This window comes from Apodemus sylvaticus, chromosome 5 (assembly GCF_947179515.1).
Source record: "Apodemus sylvaticus chromosome 5, mApoSyl1.1, whole genome shotgun sequence".
NCBI lineage: Eukaryota > Metazoa > Chordata > Mammalia > Rodentia > Muridae > Apodemus > Apodemus sylvaticus.
The window spans coordinates 24,379,345-24,405,208 of NC_067476.1; the positions used below are offsets into that span (position 1 = coordinate 24,379,345).

The 25,864-nt window shown below is 37.6% G+C and overlaps 1 protein-coding gene across 5 annotated transcripts in view; it reads right to left on the reverse strand.

Moving 5' to 3' along the window:
- Gtdc1 (glycosyltransferase like domain containing 1) overlaps window positions 1-25,864 on the reverse strand; it is a 390,109-nt gene that overhangs the window by 99,668 nt on the left and 264,577 nt on the right. The gene's annotated exons all lie outside the window — the stretch shown is intronic.

The following is a 25,864-nucleotide window of genomic DNA, read 5'->3' on the forward strand; positions in this document are numbered from 1 at the left end:
CACCAATAGATTATACTTTAAGATCATGAATTCAAAAATCGGACCTCATAAAATTACAAAGTTTCTGTAAGGCAAAGGACACTGTTAAAAGGACAAAATGGCAACCATCAAATTGGGAAAGGATATTCACCAACCCTACATATGATAGAGGGCTAATATCCAATATATACAAGGAACTCAAGAAGTTAGACCCCAGGGAACCAAATAACCCCATTAAAAAGTGAGGTATAGAGCTAAACAAAGAATTTTCACATGAAGAACTTCGGAGAGCTGAGAAACACCTTAAGAAATGTTCAACATCATTAATCATTAGGGAAATGCAAATCAAAACAACCCTGAGATTTCACCTCACACCAGTCAGAATGGCTAAGGTCAAAAACTCAGGAGACAGCAGGTGTTGGCGAGGATGTGGAGAAAGAGGAACACTCCTCCATTGCTGGTGGGGCTGTAAGATGGTACAACCACTGTGGAAATCAGTCTGGCGGTTCCTCACAAACTGGACATGACACTTCCGGAGAACCCTGCCATACCTCTCCTGGGCACATACCCAAAGGATTCTCCAGCATGCAATAAAGACACATGCTCCATTATGTTCATAGCAGCCTTATTTATAATAGCCAGAAGCTGGAAAGAACCCAGATGCCCCTCAAAGGAGGAATGGATACAGAAAATGTGGTATATTTACACAATGGAATACTACTCAGCAATTAGAAACAATGAATTCACAAAATTTTTAGGCAAATGGTTTGATCCGGAAAATATCATCCTAAGTGAGGCAATGCAATCACAAAAGAATACAGATGGAATGCAATATCTGATAAGTGGATATTAATTAGCCCAGAAGCCCTGAATACCCAAGGCACAATTAGCATATCAAATGACTCCCATGAAGAATCAGGAGAGGGTCCTGATCCTGGAAAGGATTGATCTAGCATGGGAAGGGAATATAAGGACAGAGAAAAAGGAGGGAGGTGATTGGAGAATGGATGGAGAGAAGAAGGTTTATGGGACATATGGGGAGGGGGGATCCGGGAAAGGGGAAATCATTTGGAATGTAAACAAAGAATATGGAAAATAAAAATATTAAAAAAAAAGAGATGTTAAAAAAAATCCAGGAAATCTGAGACACCATTCAAATCTAAGAATAGCAGGGCTAGAAGGAGAACCCTAGCTTAAGAACCCAAAATATATATTTCACAAATCATGGAGGAAAAATTTTCAAACCTGAAGGACATGCTTATAAAGGTACAAGAAGTTTACAGAACACCAAAAAGATTGGACCACAAAAAAAAAATTCCCTTAAGCACATAATAATCAAAATACTATACATAAAAAACAAAGAAAAGCTACACGGGAAAAAGGCTAAGTAACATGTAGAGGCAGATATATTAGACTTACACTGGACTTCTCACCAAAGACTCTAAAAGCCAGCAGGGCCTAGACAAAAGTGCTGTAGACTCCAAGAGACCACATATGCCAGCTCAGACTACTACAGCAGGCAAAATTTTAATCACCACAAATAGATAAAAGAAGATATACCATGATGAAACCAAATTTAAACAATGTCTATCCACACATACAGTCATACAGAAAAGACTAGAAGGAAAACGCCAACCAGAGAAGGTTCCTATATTCATGAAAACATAGGCAATAAACAATCTCACAGCAGCAAAACCCAAACAAGGGAAACACACAAACAGCAACACATACCACCACCACCACCACCACCACCACCACCTACAAGAAAATAACATTAGGAATTACAATCACTGATGATTAATATTTCTCAATAATAGTGGACTCAATTCCCCAATAAAAGGACACAGGCTAACAGAATGGAACAAAAATGGGATTCTTCTACTGAATACAAGAGGTACCGAACATCAAAGCTAGACCATGCCTCAGAATAATGGGTTGGAAAATGATTTTCCAAGCAAAGACCCAAGAAGCAAGCTTGGGAGCTACTCTATATTTCTATATATCTAACAAAATAGAGTTCAAACCAAAATTAGTGAAAAGAGATGGAGAGGGCACCCTCTTTTCAAAGGAAAAATTCATTAAGATGGTGTTTCAATTCTAAACACCTATACCCCAAATACAAGGGCACCCACATTTGTCAAAGAAATATTGCTAAAGCTCATATCAAACATTGAGCCCCAAACATTAATAGTGAGAAACTATACTCACCAATGAATTGGTCATCTAGAAGAAAATTAAACAGAGAAATAATGGAGTTAACAGACATTACTATTAATCAAATAGACCTTACAAATATCTACAGAAGATTTTACCCAGACAAAAAAAATTTATATACCTTTTTCTCAGCACCCCACAGAATATTTTGAAAAACTGGCTATAGAGCCAGTCACAAAGCAAGTCTCAACAGAGAAAAGGAAACTGAAATGACCTTCTGTTATACACTAAGTTGTATTGAAGTAACAGGGATTAAAGCTGGGCTTTAAAGAAGAACAGAAAGCCTACAAGCTCATGAAAACAAAACCAATGCACAACAGACCAAAACTTGTAGGACACATTGAAAATGGTGCTAGGAAGAAAGTTCACAGCACTAAGTGCATTCATAAAGAATGTGAAGAGATCTCATACTAGCAGCTTTTTAACAGGACATCTGCAAGCTCTAGAACAAAAGGAAGCAAACCTACCAGGAGAAGTAGACAGCAGGAAATACTCAAACTCAAGGCTGAAATCAATACAATAGAAACAAAACAAGAAGAAGAATACAAATAATCAATGAAATATGGAACATTTTTTTTGAGAAAATCAGAAAGATACACGAGATACCCTTATCCAAACTAACAAAAACACAGAGAAAATATATCCAAGTGAAAATCAGAAAAGGGGGACATAATAACACCAAATCATGAATGACATTTAAGGAATCAATAGGCTTGACATTGGATAATACAGGTTGATGCTGCCATTAACAAATGAAAAGCTATACCAATTTTAATGATATGTGGCAGTAGAATATTTAAGGATAAGATATAAGCTACAAAATGTTAAAGATCAATAAAGTAAGTATATTTACGGTGATTTTTAATTGAAGGTTAGATAAGCTCTGCTATTGTATCAAAAAACTGTTCACACTTCTGCAGCAATATTAAGCTCAAGAGCCCTAAAAGTATTCTTATTACGTATATATAATATGTTACAGTACTAAGAATCCACTACTATAATTATGGCAATGAAAAGGTGTAGGAGAAAAAGAGGGAAAGGGAGGGAAGGAGGGACAGAACATTCGTTATACCTACCCCCTACCCCACAGAGAAATCTAGTACCTCCTTTGAAAACATTCTAGAATGCATATACTATGAGTGATATAGTATGTACTATGTGTGTGTGTGTGTGTGTCTCTGTGTGTGTAGGTATAATTTAGAGATTAAGAACAGTTAATTCTCTTCCAAAGGACCTAAGAAAGGCTCAGAGCACTCGTGATAGTTCTCTCTCTCTCTCTCTCTCTCTCTCTCTCTCTCTCTGTGTGTGTGTGTGTGGGGGGGTGTATATGTGTGTAGAGAGAGAGAAAGATATGACTCAGAGATTAAGAAGTTACTTCTCTTCCAGAGGACCTAGGAAAGGTTCAGAGATACCACACAACCATCTACAGTTGCCCTTGTAGAGGAACTGATGTCTCTTCTGACCTCTGTAGGATTCAGCAGTATGTGGCACATACACACAAAATAAGATACTTAAAACACAACACAACACAACAAATGAAAACAGGACTGCAGAGTGATCTGAACAGCTGCATTCGGAAAGCTCCCCTGAATGCAGTCAGCAGGGTGCATGTGCTTCAATGGACACAGAGCTGGCCCTCAGGTATTCCGTAGAAAAAGCATTTTTAGTACTAAATAGTAAGTTTCTCTTATATTTTACACAAAACATTTATTTATAACTAAGAAATGATGCACCTATATCAATGATGAGGTCACCTTTCAGCAATTCAGCAAATGTAAGGCTTCAGGAACCTCAGAGAATTTCCTCATGTGGGAAAGCATTTGCATGATGAATTCTGTCAGTTGGGCTTTATTATACGTTGAATAAATTTTTAAAGGTTATTTTTATGTTGGGGTATGTGTTTGTCTCTATGATTGTGTACGGCACATATATACAGACGCCCTCCCAGGCCAACAGATGAGGTAGGGCGCCCTGAAGCTTGAGTGAGCTCGTCAGTGGCAGCTGGATCCCACCAATCCGGTGCCCAGAAATGAGCCTGGGTCATTTAGAAGAGCAGCAATTGCTCTTACTTGCCAAGCCATCCTTTCAGATGAACAGGGTAATTTTTGACAATGGGTATCGTTGCAATGATCTATGACCTCATATAAATTTTAAGTTTGACTGATTTCAGTCATATACTTTAAAATTATGCACACTAAAGTTAATTACAAAGAAAGAGTCATTTGTAAGACCTGTGGACTATTGGATCTTGTGGAATCATCTTGGTTTTGCATATGACCTTAGCTAACTACTTTCTGTCATGCTAAGATCAAAACTTGTTTTCTAGCCAGGTGGTGGTGGCGCACGCCTGTAATCCCAGCACTTGGGAGGCAGAGGCAGGCGGATTTCTGAGTTCGAGGCCAGTGTGGTCTACAGAGTGAGTTTCAGGATAGCCAAGGCTATACAGAGAAACCCTGTCTTGAAAACCACTTGCTCCAAATGAACAGAAAAATGGTATTTCATCTATAAGCATAGAATTAAATGTAATAAAGCAAACAAAAATACTTAACTGAAAATAGCAGTTCTGAATAATTTAAAGGATTTTAGTCAAGAGGTATTTTATACCTGATTTGGAATATGCCTACATATTCATCTTTCCTCCCTCGCCCTCCGTTCTTCTCATCTTCCCTTCTTCCCTCCATACTTCCCTTCCTTCTTCCTTCTATCTATCCATCCATTAACCTGCCCACCTACCCACCTATGTACCTAATAAGGGCGTTAAGAACAGTTTAAAGTGATTCTAAATTAACTGTGCAAACCACATACATATGAAAGATGATTGCTGCTTATTTAAATGCATTTTATTATGTCGGGGCCTAGTGGTGCACGCCTTTAACTGAAGCACTGAGGAGACAGAGGAAGTCTGACTTCTGTGAATTTGAGGTCAGCCTGGTCTAAATAGTCAGTTCCAGACCAGTCACTGCTATAAGTAGTCACATCATGGCTTAAAACCCAAACAAATGAACAAACCCCTCAAAACCATTCTTTTAATTAGATAAATTCTTTATTTACAATTCAAATGTCATCCTCTTTCCTGGTTCCCCCCCACCTGAAAATCCCCTAACCCATCCCCACTCTCTCTGCGCACCAATCAACCCACTCCCGCTTCCCTGTCCTGGCATTCCCCTATACTGAGGAATTTAGCATAAAAAGCAATATACAGCAAACCAGTAGTCCACATCAAACTAAATGGAGAGAAACTTGAAGCAATCCCACTAAAATCAGGGACTAGACAAGGCTGCCCTCTCTATATATATCTTTTCAATATAGTACTTGAAGTTCTAGCTAGAGCAATTAGAAAACAAAAGGAGGTTAAAGGGATACAAATTGGAAAGGAAGACGTCAAACTGTCACTATTTGCAGATGATATGATAAATATACTTAAGTGACCCCAAAACCTCTACCAGAGAACGCCTACAGCTGATAACAACTTCAGCAAAGTAGCCCGATATAAAATAACTCAAACAAATCAGTAGCCTTCCTATACTCAAAGGCTAAACAGGCTAAGAAAGAAATTCGGGAAATGACACCCTTCACAATAGCCACAAACAATATAAAGTATCTTGGTGTGACTCTAACCAAACAAGTAAAAGATCTGTATGACAAGAATTTCAGGTCTCTGAAGAATGAAATTGAAGAAGACCTCAGAAAATGGGAAAATCTCCCATGCTGGTGGATTGGCAGGATTAATATAGTAAAAATGGCCATCTTGCCAAAAGCAATCTACAGATTCAAAGCAATCCCCATCAAAATTCCAAGTCAATTCTTCATAGAGTTAGAAAGAGCAATTCTCAAATTCACCTGGATAACAAAAAACCCAGGATAGCTGAAATTATTCTCAACAATAAAAGAACTTCTGGGGGAATCAGTATCCCAGACCTAAAGTAGTATTACAGAGCAACAGTGATAAAAACTGCATGGTATTGGTACAGTGACAGGCAGATAGATCAATGGAATATAATTGAAGACTCAGAATTAACCCAAACACCTATGGTCACTTGATCTTTGACAAAGGATTTAAAACCATCCAGTGGAAAAAAGATAGCCTTTTCAACAAATGGTGCTGGTTCAATTGGCAGCTAGCATGCAGAAGAATGCAAATCGGTGCAAAGCTTATTTCACTGTACAAAGCCCATGTCCAAGTGGATCAAGAACCTCCACATAAAAGCAGATACACAAAAACTAACAGAAAAGAAAGTAGGGAAGAGCCTCAAGCACATGGGCACAGGGGAAAATTTCCTGAACAGAACACCGATAGCTTATGCTCTAAGATCAAGAATTGACAAATGGGATCTCATAACATTACAAAGCTTCTGTAAGGCAAACGGCACTGTCAATAGGACAAAATGGCAACTAACAAAGTGGGAAATGCAAATCCAACCATTTTTATATTTCCAAACCTTCCAAATTTACTATATATCATTGCTATTATCTTTGTTGTTAGAAAGTAATAACTATATAGGAAACTGACATTTGCTTTTTATTTTGAAAACACATTTCTCACTGTTGAAGCCAACCTTACAAGCTATCAAGAGTTGAAAAAAGAAACCATTATTAATTATTCAACAATATAAAGCAATTGTAACCTGTATAAAATCATTATATAACAAAATTGAGGGGACTGTCATTCTTTGCCACTAATTACCCCTGGGAGTTCACTTAGATTTTTAACAGATTTGAAACAGCTCAGATCTGAGCTAGTGCTTCTGATCAGATGCTTGCTGCTTCCTCTCACAAGGTTAGAATCTATTTTAACAAGTGAAGATACAGAATACGTCTTAAATGCCCAGTGATTGCTGCACTAGAGTTGGTGCTGAAAGGTGGGTGGGTAGGTAGATGGATTAATGGATGGAAAGATGTGTGAAAGAAAGAAGGAAAGGAGGGAGAGAGGGAGGGAGGGAGGGAAAGAGAGAAAGAGGGAAAAAGGGAAGAATGAATATGAAACACACAGGGCCCTGGAGAGCCAACTACATGTGCAGACCTCAGACAACTAGCTAGTAGTAGTGTATCATACAGCCAAGTGAAGAATTCACTGACTCAGAAAGAAAAGAGTAACACAGGACCAAGTCAAGGTAGGAGGAGCTTACTTAGGCCAACCATTTGTCAAATGCGGAAAACAGCCTTCCTGTCTTTCCAAATACTCACTTCATGACCAAATACTTATCCTAACTGCACATTGGGAACAATGAGTGACAAGGCAGTGATTACCCCTACTGTGCCTACAGGACATCTGCAGGTGGTAGTGCTATATGGATGGACATCAAACCAACAACTAAACGAAAATATTGATTGCCATGATACAAAAGCATTACATTTCCACAGAGAAAAATATAGCTTAAATAATGTCATACGCAATATGATTGCCTTATGACCTAAACAAAATGGTCACAAGTCACCATGATTCAATTGTATTTTATTAGCTCTTGGCTGAGAACTCTGAGCCTGGTATAAAGGAGCTGCAGCCTCAGTCAACCTTACTGACCCCTCCCACCCCATTTCATCTTTTCCATTCTTTCACAACACCCAGGCACATGTTGTCGTGTGATACATATTTTCTAAGGGAACCTTTTACCTTGTAGCTTATAAAGTGATGGGGTAGTTAAATTCTCAGAAGAAAGCAGAGACAGTTTGCCTCTGGTGTTAGCATTTGCTGTAGTTATTTCTGGCACTGGGCAACACATGTTTTTAATAAACTTGTAAAAACAGTGTAGATCTTGCTGTAAATATGTTTTGCTTGGTAATGTAGGCTGAATATAATGATTAGATTGACAGTTGTTGGGCTTCTCTCCCCCAAAACATTATTATAGGATATAAAGAAAAATAGAACAATGAGGTCCAGGGCAGTGTCACGGTGTCAATGTTGCTGATAACCAGCTTCGGACAATGGTTGATTTTTCAGTTAAACACATGGCTGCATTTCTTGTTTGCAGCAGTACACGTGTTGTTTAGTCTCTTAGAAATATCCATCTCTGTGTGAAAGTAGCCTGTGTCTGTAATTAGAACCAAGCCACATAATCAGATGCCTGTCAATATTGTAGCAAGCTTAAAAATAGAATAAAACTTCAAAGTTACTGGTACAAAACTTGGACGACGTATTACCTAATCTAGTGTTTACTTTAATTCTCATCATTATCAATATCTAGGAAACAAAGCTGGCTTCAGTAAGCTACAAACAAACTTGTCAGGATGTTAGTAAAAAGTGTATATATTTAACAGGAACTACCTGTTTCGGTTTAACTCATAACTGTACAAACCTATTTAATAATATTTATTTGTTAAAAACTTTTGTTGGTGGACTTAAGAGTTACAGTAGATGATCTTATTTCATAGTGGCATGTCAGAGAGTCAATACTTTAGCAAGGGTATCAAGGGAGGCTTCCTATATCTACATGTGGGTATAATTAACTAAGCCATTTATTTAATAAAGCCATAGCTGTTAAAGAGTGTCTTGTTAATGAAGGAAAAAATAAAGACTTAGAAAATAGAATGCTTATTTTGAAAGCCAAAATCTAGAACATTTACATAGGGCACAGATCTTTGTATCAAATCACAAAATCATAATTTAGATGTGAAATGAAATGTTCCTTAGCACGATCTTGGGTTAATTCTAGTAGCTGCTTCCTGTCCTGGCCTGCTTCTATTTCTCTTCTGAAGAGGAAGACAGTTCTTTTCCTATCTACCCATGGAAGCAGTGGCATGAAGTGTGAGTGTGGGACCTCCTCAGGGTTTGGGTGCAATGGTGGGAAGACCCAGACTACACACTCTCCAAGGGCAAGGGCAAGGAGACAGAAGTTACAGGGACAGAGGTTCTGGCTCCAGGGCAAAATGAATTCTAATCATCAGAGCTATTAAAACCAAACAGCTGCTGGACTAGGTCATCAGTTCCCTACTCCCAGAAGAGGCAAGCACTGGCTGGGCATTCACTGGGTGGAGCTGGGACAGAGGACTGAGTCACTGAAAGGGTTTTCTTTTACTGTTAGCAGCAATGATGAGAGCACAAGAACAGGCTTATAAAGCACATAATAATCTAGAATTCAAGACAAAAAGGAAACTGATTTTTAAGCTCCTCCTTTCTACATTCTTGTTTTAAGTGACAGTATCAAAGGTTCGCTATCTAACTTTAATCATCAAATATGGACTTACTTTCATTTCTTTTTTAATAGCTACATATTTCCCCAAATTTATGCATCAATTTTTAATTTTTTTTAATTTTTTATTTTTTTAGTTTTTCCAAGACAGGGTTTCTCTGTGTAGCCCTGGCTGTCCTGGAACTCACTCTGTAGACCAGGCTGGCCTCGAACTCAGAAATCCACCTGCCTCTGCCTCCCAAGTGCTGGGATGAAAGGCATGCACTACCAACACCCAGCATGCATCAAAATCTTTAATGTTTGTTTATAAACTATTGCCTCAAAAATACATTATACATTTCCTGAAGTTATATTAGTATTTCTTTAGAGGAAATAACTACGATTATCAAGTTATATGTATTATACACATTACAAAGTTTGATAGCAATTCCCCAATTGTGTAATAATTATATTAATAATCATATCAGATGGGTATAAAATATTCACTTATTATGCTATTATTGACATATTATAACTCTTTGTAATTTAAAATGTAATAGTTAAATTTATATATGTGTATACATTGCCTTAGAATATGTAGTTTGAAGTGCATGAATACAAATAAATATGTACATGCATATGTACATTAAGCTGAATTTTCCTGAAGGTTAATCTATGTAGTGGCTGTTGTGTGCAAGGTAAATGTAAGGTTTGTGCACATTACAAAGAGAATGTTATGCTGTGTAATACTGTTTCTCCTCATAGTCTCATAGTTTAGGTGTTAAGAGAAAACAAACACACATAACACAAAGCAGCTGAAGAGGAAACATCACAGGAGAAGGGAGAGGTGACTGACTGTAAGCTGAAACTCAGACTCTGGACAGCAGGAGGCCTTGAGTCTGAGTCATGCTATGGAGGAGAAACAGGCCCTGTGGGGCCTGGGGGCAGGAGGGAATGATGCTGCTGTGGATGATTGGTCACATGACTCAGAGTAGAAAATTAAGTAGGATTAAACTTCCCTCACTGTCCCCAGGGTCTCACTGTATAGCCCTGGCTGGCTTCAGACTTACAGAGAGATCTGAGTCCTAAGTGCTGGAATTAAAGATGTATGTACCACCAGCCCAATAGGTTCAAACTTTTATTCTATACTGTTGTATTTTTCTTGACAGCATTGTAATTATCCGCACATTACAGTTGCCATTATATAATCTATAAGTGCTTATTCCGTGTCTCCGCACTTCTCCAGCAAGAGCAAATGAAAAATACAACATCCATCTAGAACTGAACCGAGCGAGGCCCTCTGTGAGGAAGCTGAAAGAATGGTGGTATGCTCAGGTCACTCTGAGCAGCGAGAAACCTTAGTCTGAGTTTGATGGGAAAGTAGACACGCTGAGGACGAGAAGGACAAAGTGCCATGCCTTTTACAGTATTTAATTCAGCTTCATTATACAAAATGAGTGAATCTGCTGCCCAAACTAGAAAGACCAAAAAAAACCTCTGCAGAATTACTGAGTCAAGGAAGCAAGATTGAGGATGGACAGACAGTTATCTACGCAAGGACAAAAAGACTTGGCAAGTAACAAGAGTCAGTTTAAGGAAGCTGGGCTGTATGTTTCCTTCATTTTATGCTGATCAGCCATGTCTTAACAGCTTGAAACAAATGCTGATACTACCCACGTTTTTAACATCAGAGAATTGGGACACAGAAGGGTTAAGTAAGTCATTCACAGTCACACAGCTAGTAAGTGGTCAAGTAGGTATCATTTCTGCTTTGTCGCAGTAAAATCAATGAGATTTCTCTCATGTTGAAGAAAGGAATTTGGACTGTGTTAGGGGAGGGAGTAAGCATGGTCACATAGAAATACTGCACATGCACATTCATGTCAAACCCTGGTATTCCCAAGGAAAAATAAATTGATCAAGTATGTGCTAAGTCAGTGTTTTCATGACCCATTAATGGATCATGAAATCAATTTAGCGACTCATGATCAGCATTTTAAAAAGAAATGTGACAGTTAAAATAAAGAAGAAAAGAAAACATTAAACGAAATCACTCATAGATTGTTTCCTGAAAGCGACACCCACCTGTACTGGAACACTGTGTGAAATATATTTTTTGTTACAGGTTAGGTAGCTGTCTCAGGCTATCTACTATCAATCTTATGAAGACCTGGAATTTAACCAGGAGTCTGAGAATGGGCAGAAGACAGTGATATAGGACCACAAGACTCTCAGGCTTGGCTTTATGAATGCACACATCTAAACACAATTCTCACACTTCAGTATTCAACCTTCTCCTTAGCTGCCAGAGACAACAGTATCTGGCTGACTGCAGGATCAGGGAGATACCACCACTAACACACACACACACACACACACACACACACACACACACACACACACACACACACACACTTCTCCCTAGTGCTGTTCCTATTTTCATTGCAGAGCTAGGACTTGACCCAGCATGTCTACTGCCAGCTTCAGTCTTCATTCCAGCACCAAGTGACAAATCAAGGCATCTATTACTTCTGCTTCATTCAGGCAACGGCCAGCTGCAGTTCCAAAGACCTTCTGTCTTTAGAATGTATTGAGAACCACAAGGAGTGACACACCATTTCAATAAGGTCTGTATTGCAGCCACTCAGCAAACCCAAAAGACAAACTCCTAGGCCAGGGCCATGGTTCAGAAGTGGTAAGAATTAAGAGAATGCAGAATCCAGAGTTGCATAGAAAGGCTTTTTGCTTCTCCAACACGTGAAGAGAAAAAACATAAAGGGAATTCTATTTTCATATGGATTCTTGCAGCCTCCCTAAGTATGAAACCTGGCAGGTGCTATGGGAATTCCTTATTCTCTAAGTGTGACCTCAAAATTACAAAAGATATAAGGAACTCAGAGAGGTTAAGTGGACAAGCCTACAAGTCACACAATGAATAGTAAATCCCAAAGGTAAGAATTAGCCAACATGCATGTCCTTAGATGAATTTTACCACTGTTTATTCATGGAATGCTAAAATGGGATATATTCAGGGTCAAAGTGGAATGGTCCTGAGAATTTTGCTTTGTTACTTGAAGGTTGATAGACATGGGAGGTCTGCCCTGACCTGGGCTATGAATCTTTGCTAGCCCTGACTGAGACCTGTAGTATCCGCTCTGAGCAATAAACCTAGGACCCAAGTTCCCAAGCCCTGAGTGGGGTATCTTACACCTTCAAGCACACCAGGTTCCACTCCTGTAAGATGATGTCTTTATTTCCCCCTTTTCTGCTTCGCTTCCTTTTAAGGTAAGTTCTTCCATTGATTTTAATGCTGCAAATGTGGTTCTTACTAATGAGACCTACTGGAAACTATGTTCATTTTAAAGACACAGTTTAGCACACATATCTGTTCATGAGGTTTAATAAGGTATTTCAAAATCCAAAACTGGCCCCTAAAAGCTTAAACCTATACCCAAATTATACTTGAGGGTCTCCATCTGAGAAAAAACTTTTGAAAATGAGGAAGACTGAAATAAATGATGGTATGTTAGTAAAATGGATGCCCAAAACCTTCCAACCAGCCTACAAATATAAAGGAAGGTACTTACCCTTCTACATTATAATTCTTGCTAAGGTCCAGAACTGTTAATACACAGATAATAATGGGTGTCTGTGTCCATTGAAGTCAAATACATTGCTCCTTAAGTGTTGACATTTACCTCTATGAGACAGAACACACACACACACACACACACACACATTCACACACACACACACATAGTCACTCACACACACGGTTTCATCTTCTAAAATTGATGATTCTTTTTTTAAGAGTTAAAAAAAGAAATAAGGAAAGTTTTATGCTTTATTCTATTTTCCTTGAATACTGACTCCATCCCCAGAATTGAGCACTTAATCTTTAACCATGAACCTACTTTCTGCTCTGAATTCCAATTTAACTGGGAGATCCTTTCTAGCCAGTGATAGCTTTGGGTTGAGATTTCAATTCTTTTATTATATGCAGGAGAAGTATCATACTTGGTTCTTGACCATACATATTTTTATCTTTTTCAAGATTCATTGCCCTTAAAAATCCACACATTTCAAATGATATACTGAGAAGAAACTCTGACAGTGAAAAAGACTATGGTGTTAACTATGATCATGTCATGTTTAATAATGCCTCTTATCAATGTGAAAGCTATAATGCATGTCTATAGAGAAAAACTATAAAATTAAAAGCCAATCAAGCAGCCCAAACTTCAACTTAGATCTTTATGGCTCAGTCTCCCAAGGATCTGCGATTAAAGACTTGTACTATTCAGCTTAGCTTATGTTGACAAACATAAAATCCTTTTAGTTAGTGATAACATTGCCTTGCTCTAGAGTCTTTATCAATTTCCAATTGGATCTACCCAGAAGCACTGTAATTTCCCTGTGTAAACTTTTGATATCTTAACAGTTCTATATATGTTCACTTCTACCTTTTATATCTTACGAAGACAACACATTTACCTCATCTTCTACCTTCCTTCCCTCTATTCTAGTCATCCATCCTATTCCTAGGGACAATGTCCATTGTCCTTGGCCCTTTATCTGTTATAGTCTTGGCAATCAGTACTTCAATTTAACTGTTAATCTCATCAGAAGTGATATTTGCATTGTGTTTTGTCTTTCTGTTTCTTTGTGGTTCCCTGAAGGTTCAATGTTCAGGGCAGAGACTTCATCTGGGCCTGTCTGTTCCAAGTGGTCAGGTGCACTATCGTCCACAGACCTTTCTAGTCACTGGTTACCTTGAGTGATGCCATCACCAAGTTTTTTAGAAGACAGACCCAAGGACTCATCTTGGGAGCCAAGGTGGCTATGGTGGTGACTCTGACATATCCAGGTACATGTCTTTGATCTTGTTGTGGTTTAACTTGAGTGACAGGGTGAGGCAGCTGGTGTTGGGTTAATCCTGGTTCAGAACAACCAAGGGAAGTTGCACAGTAGCCTCCTCTAATCTGAAAGTCACTCTCATGTGTGACTTTGGTCTCCTATGCCCAGAATAACTTGGCAGTATTCCCTTTGTCTACACAGTCTACTCACATCCATCTCTTGAGCCTCAGCTCCAACAATCCTCATCTTCTAGAAAACTTAGGAGGCCCTTTTGATTCAACTGCATAAAAGAAACACAGACTAATTCATAAGGATAAGGAACAGATAACATCATTCATCTTTGTATCAGAATATTTAGTATGCCATCTGGCATCCTGTGTTAGCCTCATGAATATTTGTGAAAGGAAGACTGAATTATGGGATTTTAGAAGAAAAACTGGTAGTTTGGGGCTGGTATAAAAGTTGGATTTAATTCCTTTCCGTTGCCAAAGTCTTCCATTATTAATCCATCAGTTAATCAACTCATTTTCTCACTCTCTTCAACCTTCAGTGTGTTTCCAGTAAAGGTGGAATGAATCCAGACTCACCACCATAACAAAGATGTGTTCAACTCACCAGCTGGCCTCTCCTGTCCTTACCTGGCTTACTTCCATTCTTAGAATGGATCGTTCCTTACTGTTGCTGCCAGGAATACTCTTCTCTCTATTATTTGTTCTTTCTTGTCATTTAGTATCAGCTAAACAGTATCTCATAGAAGATGTACCTTGTACCACTGATTTCTCAATACCCTATTTCTTTCCTTTATAGCTATTTAGAGTATCAGAAATCATTTTAATTCACTTTAAGTTTCTATCACCAAAATATGACTTTTATTCACCACTCTGTATCTTTTCATTTTATTTTCTACATTTTATTACCAGTTCCCAAGAAATACTAAAACAATGTCATCTAACGTTTTGATCCAGATGATCTTTTTCCTTTGGGGAAAACAAAACAAAACAAAACAAAACAAAAACAAAATACCAAAAGACTCAGTCAAGTGATGGGTACCATAGGTACTTAGCTCATACAGCTGAAGTATAATGTACTTTATGCTTCTTAATCAGAGACAAGGCTGAAGCACTATTAGTCAGATCCACAGTCTCAGGATCATTCTTTTCTCCATAACCACAATTTGTAATCTCCTGTGGTAGGCAGGAGTTATTTTGCTAGCCTATAATTTTTACACCACTTGCAAACAAATATCTCTGCATGCCTAAATTGTATGACTTGTCTTTAAGAAAAGAAAATTATTGAAAATTAGGCTTTCAAAAATACGGTGGGCTTGACTCTAGAAATACTATTAATGTCCAAGCACATAAACAGAAACAAATTAACAATTACCATTTCATAACTTTCAAAATGTTTATAAACATAAGCTCATTTCTTTCCAAAAATAAAAGCATCAAGACTTTTCATTTTAATAACAAGAATTTTTTTGGTAAATTATTATTGAAAAATAATTTTATTGAGCTACTAATAATATTATTATTTTACTAACATCTTAGAACTTTGAAATTATTGCATTTTAGATGGTATCCTTATTAAGTATGAATATAATACATTTAATTATTGGTGCAATCTGGAAAAATAAGTCTAGAATAATTTAAAAATCACCTAATTTTATTTTTAAAGCTATGAGTTTAAGGACATAAAATATGTTTTGTCTGGGCACTTTATTTTCTCCTTTTAGAATTTGTATTTTATAGATGGTTTGATTTTCATCCAATGAGAATGGAAGGGTCACATTCATTTTCCTGGGCAGAGCTCCTATTCCTTTTCTCCATCTCTTCACCCATTTTCTACAAATTATTTCATTAACTAGAGGAACAGAAATACAGATGAACTTCCAGTTAGCAAAACCATCCATTAAAACATAGATGCCTGTGACTGGAGGACGCCCTAGCAAGCTGTTTACACGGAGTCACAGTGGCCAACAAAAGCAGTGATGAGGCAGAGGCAGGCTGGCATCAGGTGTGCTTTTAGAGATCTTTCTTCATCATGACCCATAAGCATAGCTCGCCTTGGCAGTACATGTTTCTGAAATTCTAAGAAACTGATTACTAACTAATGTGAGAAAGGCTAACCCACAAAATAAATATTTTGACTGGTCAGGGAAAGTTTAAACTATGTCTTTGCTTTTGAAAACTTCTATTGTTGAATTTACAATTCCCTAACAACAAAACTTCTTCAGGGAAGGGAATCAGTGTGCCTTATTAATCTGAATAACACATTCAAGTGCCATGGAAATTAACATCTAAACTCTGAATTCAGGGTGTGCCTAATGAAAACCAGGCAGAGAAGCTAATAGGAAATTTAACACAGGGCAAATGTCATTACTGTTGTAAGAAATATACTGTAATCAAAATGCTTCTGAGTCCTGGCCAATGACCTCTAGTAATAATGCTTTGTTGACCTTATTTTAAAAATAATTTTTCATTACTAATTCAGTAAAAGAGTCCCCTTTTCAGTCATCAAGAATAAATAATGAAGACAAAATCAGCACCTGATTCTTCATTACAGGAGAAGTGACACAGATACCAGTGACATGGACGATTCCTGGGCCAAAGCCACAGTGAACAGGGAAAATCAAGACAAACAACACCTTTCAGATGTGAAGTTGTACAGTTACTTCTGGTAAGAAAGAAAATAAAAGAGAGGAGAGGGGAGGGGAGGGGAGGGGAGGGGACGGGAAGAGAGGAGAGGAGAGGAGAGGGGAGGAGAGGAGAGGAGAGGAGATATGGTCAAGTACCGGATAGCATTCCTTCTCTAAGACCCACATTCTGGATGGCACTGCAAATCTAACTGGCCTGTTGAAAGGCATACCGATTACATTCTATCTGAATAGAAAGAACAATTCTTTTAAATTCTTATGATGTCTTCACCATATTTGGCACAGTATTCCTGGAGGCCATCTGTATGTTCAGATATACCACAGTCTCCACAGAAGTCCCTATGGTAGACCTCACCTGTGAGTCCAGTTTGCTCTTCTTCTTTTCTCACTAGCTGTCCATGGGGACCTAAATTTGAGGAGAACTCAAGGAATGTTCTCTCTATCTAGCAGCATAGAAGTAGAAACTGCCAAATAGAAATGTTTAAGCATATTGTATATTTTATGTACTTTGAGAGACAAAACCCAAATTCTTAACTGTTAACACTAGAGGAGTGGGGCTGTGAATCTGCATATCCTATCAGTATTCCAATGTCACCTGAGGGAAACCACACGCTACACTCCCAACAATCATTTATACAACAAACAACATCTAAAGAAAACTCCATTTGAAATAGAGCCTAGGACATGTAAATCTTCTGAGAAAGAGCTCCAGCAAAAAGATGATCCACATGTACATTTGTTTGGGTCCAAGATCACTTGTATGTGCTAACTTAACAAAAAAGATATTAGAGAAGCAGGAAGGAGGCCGAATCTGACTAGTATGTTCTACACAGGGGCAGCCACGCTCTTCAGAATTCTTCTTGAGACAGGATCTTACTATAATTTCCCTATGTAGTACAGAGGGAGGACCTCTGCAACTTGCTGCTTTGATCTTCTAAATACTTGAGTTTCAGACAGGGCTACCATACCGGCTTATACCAGCCCAACTTTAATATTTGATGAAGCAAACATATTTAGGTAAGCAACTGCTATTGCTTCAGTAGTCTGGGTCTTTCAGTCCAAACTGTAAATGTTATCAGAACATTAATTGCTAAGGACAGTGAGTCAAATCATTATAAAGTAAATACAAACAAAAACAAGAGTAACTTTTACTAGGATGAACATATGTGCAACAGGAGGTGAGCTGCCTTGCTCTGGCCAGCCCTCGACATTCTCTCTGTACCTCTTTTGGCTGGCTCTGTGCCTTATCAAGATGCCTTAAATGAGCTGTAATTATCTCCTTAAACTCTAGTTTCACTTGGTGTCTGCAAGGAGGGGGACAATGGAAGGAGAGTCCCTAGTGTTAGTTCTCTTGCACCTTCTCTATCATGTTGGAATACACTAGTGGAATCTTTTCCTCTAAGGATGTTTGGAAACTCTCTTGAGGACCCTTAGCGTCCCTGGAGTCACAATTCTGGGGATGTCATGTTTGGCATGAAGACTCTAACTGATATACTGTCTAAAAGGATCAAAAAAAGTTCCTTCTTTGGTAAGACTTCTAAGATTATGAAATGAAGAGGTATAAATATTCAAAAGTTGAATGTAACATAATACATTCTTACATATTACATAAGGCTGCAGAAAGCCATAGTTAACTTAATTAGAACGTAGTCCCAGGTATCAGAAATTACAGTTTCAAAGACAGCAGTAAGAAAAAAAAAAAAAAAAGAGGACAGAGAAGCAGACTCACCGTGCAATTCCTGAAGATTAAAGGGTGGTTAGGGCCTGCACGTGCACTGGGTGCTAATTTTAAAGGTGGAGCAGCATCTGCTAGGTGGGCAGGGTCTGTGAAGTCTTCTGATTTGCTTTTCCTTTTTCTCTAAGATCTCAAATTTTCTGACTATCGCTCCCATTTAGCAGCTTTAAACTAATAAAGCTAACGGAATGGTGTGGTGTCTCTTTCTGCTTTTTACTGGACTTACTGTACTATATAGTAGAGATTATATTGCCCAATAAAATGGTCACATAAAAACTGTGCTTCAGCTAGTGAGATAAACGTGGGAACAGAACTAGAAAAATGGAGAATAATATAATACATAAATGTCTCCCTACAAACTTTTAAAGTAATGTCAGCAGGAAAATGCTAAATTTCCATGATTTTTTAGCATTTTGAATGGTGTCCCCTAGTCCACATATGTATTTGGGAGCTCTTGAGTCAATTTAGCTTGTTCTGAAAATGTAATTTGGAAAATTCAGAAATAAAATTGCAGACAACCCTACCTGCAAAGATTTTTTCCTAAGAAACCATCTTTTAAAAAAAAATACAGTGTGTACTCATGTGTTTGGGACCCTAAGCTGCATATAGGTATGCGTGCACATGTGGCTAGCATGGTGCCTATGTCCGCAGGTGCACCTGCCTTTGTGTATGCGCCATCACTCACCACTTTATTCCCTTGAAGCGCGGTCTCTTCCTGGACATAGAGCCTATGTTACTTTCACAAACCAGGAGGCTGGCAGTCAGCAAGTCCCAAGTGAGACCACTCCTGGCTTGTAAAATGAATAATAGACTCTGAATTCAGGTCTTCATTGTAATTGAGGTTCTCACAAGCATGGAGTCACCTCTCTAGCCCATCTGTTAAGATTTGACTGCACATAATAATTTTTAGCCCCAACAAAATACTTTTCTCTTTATAAAAATATCTCAAATGCAGCCTGGCTTCCTGACTCTTCCCCCATCCTCTTTGGTGGAGCTGGTGATCCCACTTAGGGTCTGCATGCTAGTGTCATGCTGAACTACCACTGAGTTGACACTGAGTCACTGAACAGAACATGTCATGGTTGCCCTGTCTTTCAAGTTATTAAGTTATTCTGATAAAAATAAGTTATCATTGTTGACAGCTTTTTTTTTTGTATTCTACAACCAATTCTTTAGAAAATTTTGTCTGCTCTACTTTAAAAAATATGTTGAGTTGGCTATTTTCTACCAACACTATGGCTACCAGTCTGACTAGATGGTTTTATTTAAATTTTTTTAAAAAAAAATCACAGTAATTGTTTTTATCCATTTAACTGCTGAGAAAAATGAGGCTTTGGTAAGATAAACTTACTTACAAAATGGCACACAAAGGAAACAAAACTAAGATTTGAAACCTGCCTTTAAAATTTCTTAAGTTTTTGTTCTTTCTTATATCCTAGGATTAAAAAAAAAAAAGGTTCAAAAGGGCTGTAGAGATAGCTCAGGGCCTAAGAGCACTGACAGCTTTTCCAGAGGACCCAGGTTCAATTCTCGGCACTCAAATGGCGTTGAATACACACAGATCGCAGCTTACAACCATGTGTAACTTCATTTCCAGAGGATCTAACTCCTGTGAAGAGGGCATCAAGGAGGCATGTGGTGCAGAAACAGGAAAAGATCTTTAGAATTTTTTATTATTTATTTATTTTTTTTTTGGAAAATCAGGTTTAAAAACTGACTTTTTACAACTTGATTTATGATGTTCTGCTTTTAAGAAATTATTTCCTCTCTTGTAATTTAGGACAATCAAAAGGTTTAGTTGATTGGCTCTTCATAAACTTTTACAAGAAGGTGCATGCACATGTATTCAAAACTCAAAATACAAAACAAAACAACATGATAGTTATGTCATTCATGGCAAATTTAGTCATGTCGCAGCTTTGAAAAGAAATCCAATTAAAGAGTTGTTGGGTGGTGACTTGTAGGAAAAAGATTATTTATCCCATTCCATTCTACATAGCCAGGAGCCAGACAGAGAAGCAGCTGGGTGCAAGGAAGCATTAGGGAGCTAAATCTAGGGTACCGCCAGGGAAGAGGGTGGCAGCTGGGAGTGGGGAGGGTTTCAGCATCCAACATTTAAAAGGATCCAAACAGGAAAATGCCAGCTGGAAGAAAGAGGGTGCTAGGCATCCAGTAACCTTCTGGTAAGACCAATTTTCTGTCTGGTATAACAGAAAACACACGCCACATGTTAAGTATCTCAGGTTTTGAAGGGGAAAGTGCATTTTCCCAACAATTATTATGCTCATTCTGTGAGTGTCACCCCTAAAAAGGGAAGGCATCAGTGAGGACGACCTGCTATTAAGCTAGCACACTTCGGCCTATGTCAAGGATGATACTTCTGAGCAACAAAATAATATGCCAAAGAGACTCTTAAAAATTTTATATGTTCCCTAATTTAAACTGGGAATATGATGGTCCCTTAAGGTGATTCTGCTTTTAAAGGGCATATCATTAAAAGGGTTATATGAGTTAATTCCATTGATACAGACAGGCATGTAGGAGCATATACACTCACACAGACGCACAGACAGTAAGAGATATACTTCAAGCATATGTGGCATCTAGAGATTGTGGGTTTAAACTCTCAGTTGATCAGCTCCAGAGGCCTCATTTTGCAATCAGCTAAACCTACAGAACGTTTTCACCAAGTGCTGCAAATCAGCAAAATATTAAATGGATCTTGAAAAAAATGATTATGAATCCACAGTTCTGTTTGACTGTATAATTCTATTTAAGATTAAAATTACTATCATAAAAGGCCACTTTCTGAATGTAATTCCACAAAAACATCATCACAAAAGCTTTTACTGCTATTTATGTCAGAATGTATTTTAAACAGTTCTAATCATTTACCTTTGTGGACACTTAATTAAAATTACAAAACCAATTTTAATCTGTAGTCCAATTAATATGCAAATATATGCAAATGTGGTAAATCAAGGTGGTGATTAAGTTAAGGACACTCTATTTCATGTCTGCTTTAAGTGTGAAAACAAACAATCTTTTTTGTAATTGTACTGATGGATTGTGATGTTTATAGGGTTAGTATGGGGTACAAATGTTTATGCATCAACATTATGCCAAAACAAAGATTTTATACTCTGGAGTGATTTAGCATCCAGCATACATTCAGATGCAACAAAGTCATTTTGCAGTCATCTTGTGAATTAGAATAAGGTCAAAGCAAAGTTAAATTTCTATGTCATCCATTTGTATGGCTATTTAAAATTCAACAATCACTTTCTGATGTGTTAGGTAAGAGCCAAGAAGTCTCAAGAATGGCATATTATCGCCCTTTATCATTTACTGTTTCTAATATACTGGTTTATCTTTGATACTATTACAGCAATCATTCTCTCATTAAGGTACAAAGATATTCAGCCTTTTTAACCCCTCTTTTTCACAGGTTTTAAATACAGAGAGTACTTCTCAAATCCAAGTGACCATCATCGCTTGCAAACGTACATTCTCAGCATCAATTCTCTGCTTCTTCTCCCCTTACTGCCTAGCAACTGATGACAGTTTTCTGAGGAACTGGCTCCCACAGCACTTGTCAGAAAGGGCACACGTATACATGTGTAAATTTTGAAGGAATTTCTTAAATATATGGGAAGTATTATGAAAAATTTTCATTCAAAATTTTCTTCCAAACAGTACTTTCACAATTCTCAAATATTCTGTTTTGAAATATGTATGTTACAAATATGACAACATGCATTTATTTTCTGAAAAAAGAAACAACATAATCTTTGGCTTTGTAGTGGAGCTCAGTGGAGCTCACATTTAGCATACGGGAGAGTCTTGTCTTAGGTTCAATCCCTAGAAAAGGGAAAAAGGAAGGGAGAGAGGGGAAGTGTGGGGAAGGTCAAGCCTCAAAGTTTTACTCCTAATCAAATACTTATTACCTGGCATACAACTAATTCATTCTAGAAAAACATTAGGAATAATAGACAGGTCATATTGTTTGAGTGCAAAGGTGCTTATTCTCAATCTTGAAAGAATATAGAACTGCATACAATATTTTAAGGATGATTTTAGTCTCCTTTAGTACCTTTGGTTACTAATGTCACACTTCTAAAAATTCTTTTCAGCAATAAGTATTCAGATATTGATGGACAATTTTGCCAGTGCAGCATCAAGCATCCGCATTTGTACACACTTCCTGCAGAACATAGTTTCTTTTGTAGTTGTATTATTTAAAAGAATCTTTTCTACTTGTAATTGAGGGTGTAGTCATGTGCAGCCCCATTTCATTTAGAAAAATGGATGTGAAGTCGCAGTCATCCCATCATTTTGACACTCTAAATTTAAAAACATTGTCATTCTATAAAGGCAGATAATTTAATAAAAAGCAATACACTTTAGAGTTATCTTTACTAAATTAGGCAATATATCCTTAACATGCTTCTAGAAACTTTTTCTCTCTCAATCTAATCTAGTTTTGTAATTTCTATTTTACAATCTTCAAAAATACCTAAACTTTCCAAGGAAAAAGATGCTAATAAATGCCGACTGTAATTGCTGCATCTATTTTTCCTTTAACTGGCCCACTGTTACTGTCATTATTTTGCATTGTATATATTCTTACAAATAAGTCATTCTCCTAAAATATTTTTAAATGAAACTCTATACAACAAACCATTAAGTTCATCTTTTTCTCTGAGTAGGTGTTTAGGGACTGTAATTTTCTAAATGTATCTAGTACCAACATATTCAATTATGAAACAGTCTTCACATGATGATGCACCTAAGACAGCAGTTTACATTTATATTAACAAACTCTATCTTCATTACAGTACAAGGACAAAGCAGGACTCCCTTCCCCAATTTAGATCCAACAGTGAAATACACAGCACAATGCAACATAAAGTGAAATAAAAGGAACACAAAATGCACTGCATTAAAAATTAGAAAAATACAGCAAGCACAAATCTGCAGAAGCAGCAGCACACCGAGCTGTGCTCAGCCAATGGGCGCTCGTGAAGAGCGAACAGAGCGGCCTGGAAGTTACAGAATGAATGAAGTGAAGGGAGTCTGTTTGTTTAATGAGATCTTATACATGGTTTTCCTTAACATTTTTTCATTTTATAAGATGAAACTTTTTTCAGTGTTACAAAATGTCATCTGTATTATAATCTGGAAATTATGTTAAACACTATACTGGAAACTCGGAGTCAAAGAGGCAACTCTTCTGGTCCAGTTCTCCTAGGAATATATCACAAAATTATATTAACTGGTAAACAGAATCCTGACATGACACTGGAAAACAAAACATTAATGAATAGAAACACAGATCAAAATATCATGTAATTAAGAGGCCGTCATGATGGAATATCATGCTGGCTTTATGTAAGAGAAGAGGGTTATTACTCCTGGATTTTGAGAAAGCCCTTAGCTTCATATCATACAGTATAATCTAATAGTAGTCAAGGAGAAAAATCTTAATAATTACTTTTAATGAAACAAAGAAAACATTAAAAAGAACCTAAAACTTGTTGCATTTATAGAAGTTTATTAAATATATTGACACTATTTTCTTTTTACCTTTAGACAATAGGCAAAAATTCCAGAAGAAAATCTCCTGAATAAGGATAAATGTTAGGATGAGAAACTGTGTCAGTTTGTTGATAATCATACTAAAGTGCTAATTTTGAAAAAAAAAATAAACTGCTTTTATTATTGTATATTTGGTATGGCTAATTACTTACAAATAATTCCAGTTGTGTTTAAGCACATGGAGTTTATATTTCCTAACCACAATCCTCTTTCAGGCTGGACAGATGGCTTCAGAAAAGGGTAAAGTTTACAGATTCTTGCTTTCTTTTTCATGTAGTTTACTGATAATCTTGCCTAAATAAACTGATTTGACCTTGGGAATGTCTCACATTCCTTAGAGCAGCCCTTTTGAATAATCACCAAAGCCTACACATCTGAGATGATGTTGGACTTCCTCCCAGAAAAGCCTTCATCCTAATGGCCACCTAGGGGGACTGAAAGGCCTCACATTTTCTCCACATTTCCAGGAGGCTGAATGCTGCCTGTGCCAGAATCAGTCCTTGCTGCCGCTGAGCCTTGGGTGGTAGAAAATTAAAATGAACCAATAACACAGACTTAATATGGCATTATCCTCAGGGCGTGGTTTCTTTTAATCAAACAAATATTTTCAGAGCTATATTACTCTTAAATCCCAGTTCACAAGAAAGGAGAGAGTGGGAAACAGAGTATCTAGCCCTCTTGCAGTCAGGGATACACAGCCAGCTCAGGAAAGAGAAGCCAGAAAAAGCCTTCGCATCTGTTTGTCATTCAAGACCCAACCCTAGAGTAAATCATCCCAGGGACTCTACTGAATCTACAATTGCTACAACTGGTGTATTTATTTCTTTGCTCACACGAAATGCCACGCATCCAAACCAACCTCTGGGTCAGAGAGCAAACAGTGTAGAAGAAGACATCTTCTTAACAGTTATAGTTCATATTTTGCTTGGAACCTGCTCTGTTAAGCCTTTGTTTTCACTATAGTACATCTGAAAATAGTGTCTCTGTGTAAAACAACAATATTATTTTCTTATCATCAGAATAACTAATAGAGTCTACATATTTTTAGCTACTCAGACAAACCTGAAGCTTCTTTTTAAAGTGTATGTAATTACTTATGTGTCATTTACTAAGACTGAAGAGAGTTGAAGTGACTTGACTTTCCCAGGGTCATTCAATTAGTTCTAACCTAGGCAGGGCAGCAGCAAAGCTGTTCAGAAGCTAATCTGGAATTGTTCTATTCCCCAGAAAGAAAATATGCCCTTCAAATCTTATCAGTAGTCCACAACCTGAAATCAGACCGAAGGAAAGAATGGTGGGTGACGTTTGAAGCAGGGTCCTCCGCTTTTGCTGTCCTTGGCATACACATGGCCAGTAAGAAGACAGCTTTTCAGGTTGGACAGACTTTCACTAGTGCTTGGAAAATACAAAGACAAGATGCCTAAGATTAGTGAAGACAGGCTTCTTCATTAGGCCTACACAACTACTATTACTTGGTTAAAATGACTGGATGGTGTAGAAGCAGACACCGACTTTCCTGTCACTCCATGCTCACTCTGACCTTTACTTACTCTGCCAGTACTCAGAGGAGAGACATCAAACAGAAGTCCCCACGTGAGATCTGGGGAGGTATAATCTTTATTAATACCAACAGTACCTTATGTATAAATTATCTTATCTCTTTAAGTTAATTTGAAGTTGCAACTTAATAACAAAGACAATCCAAATGGACAGTAACCCAAT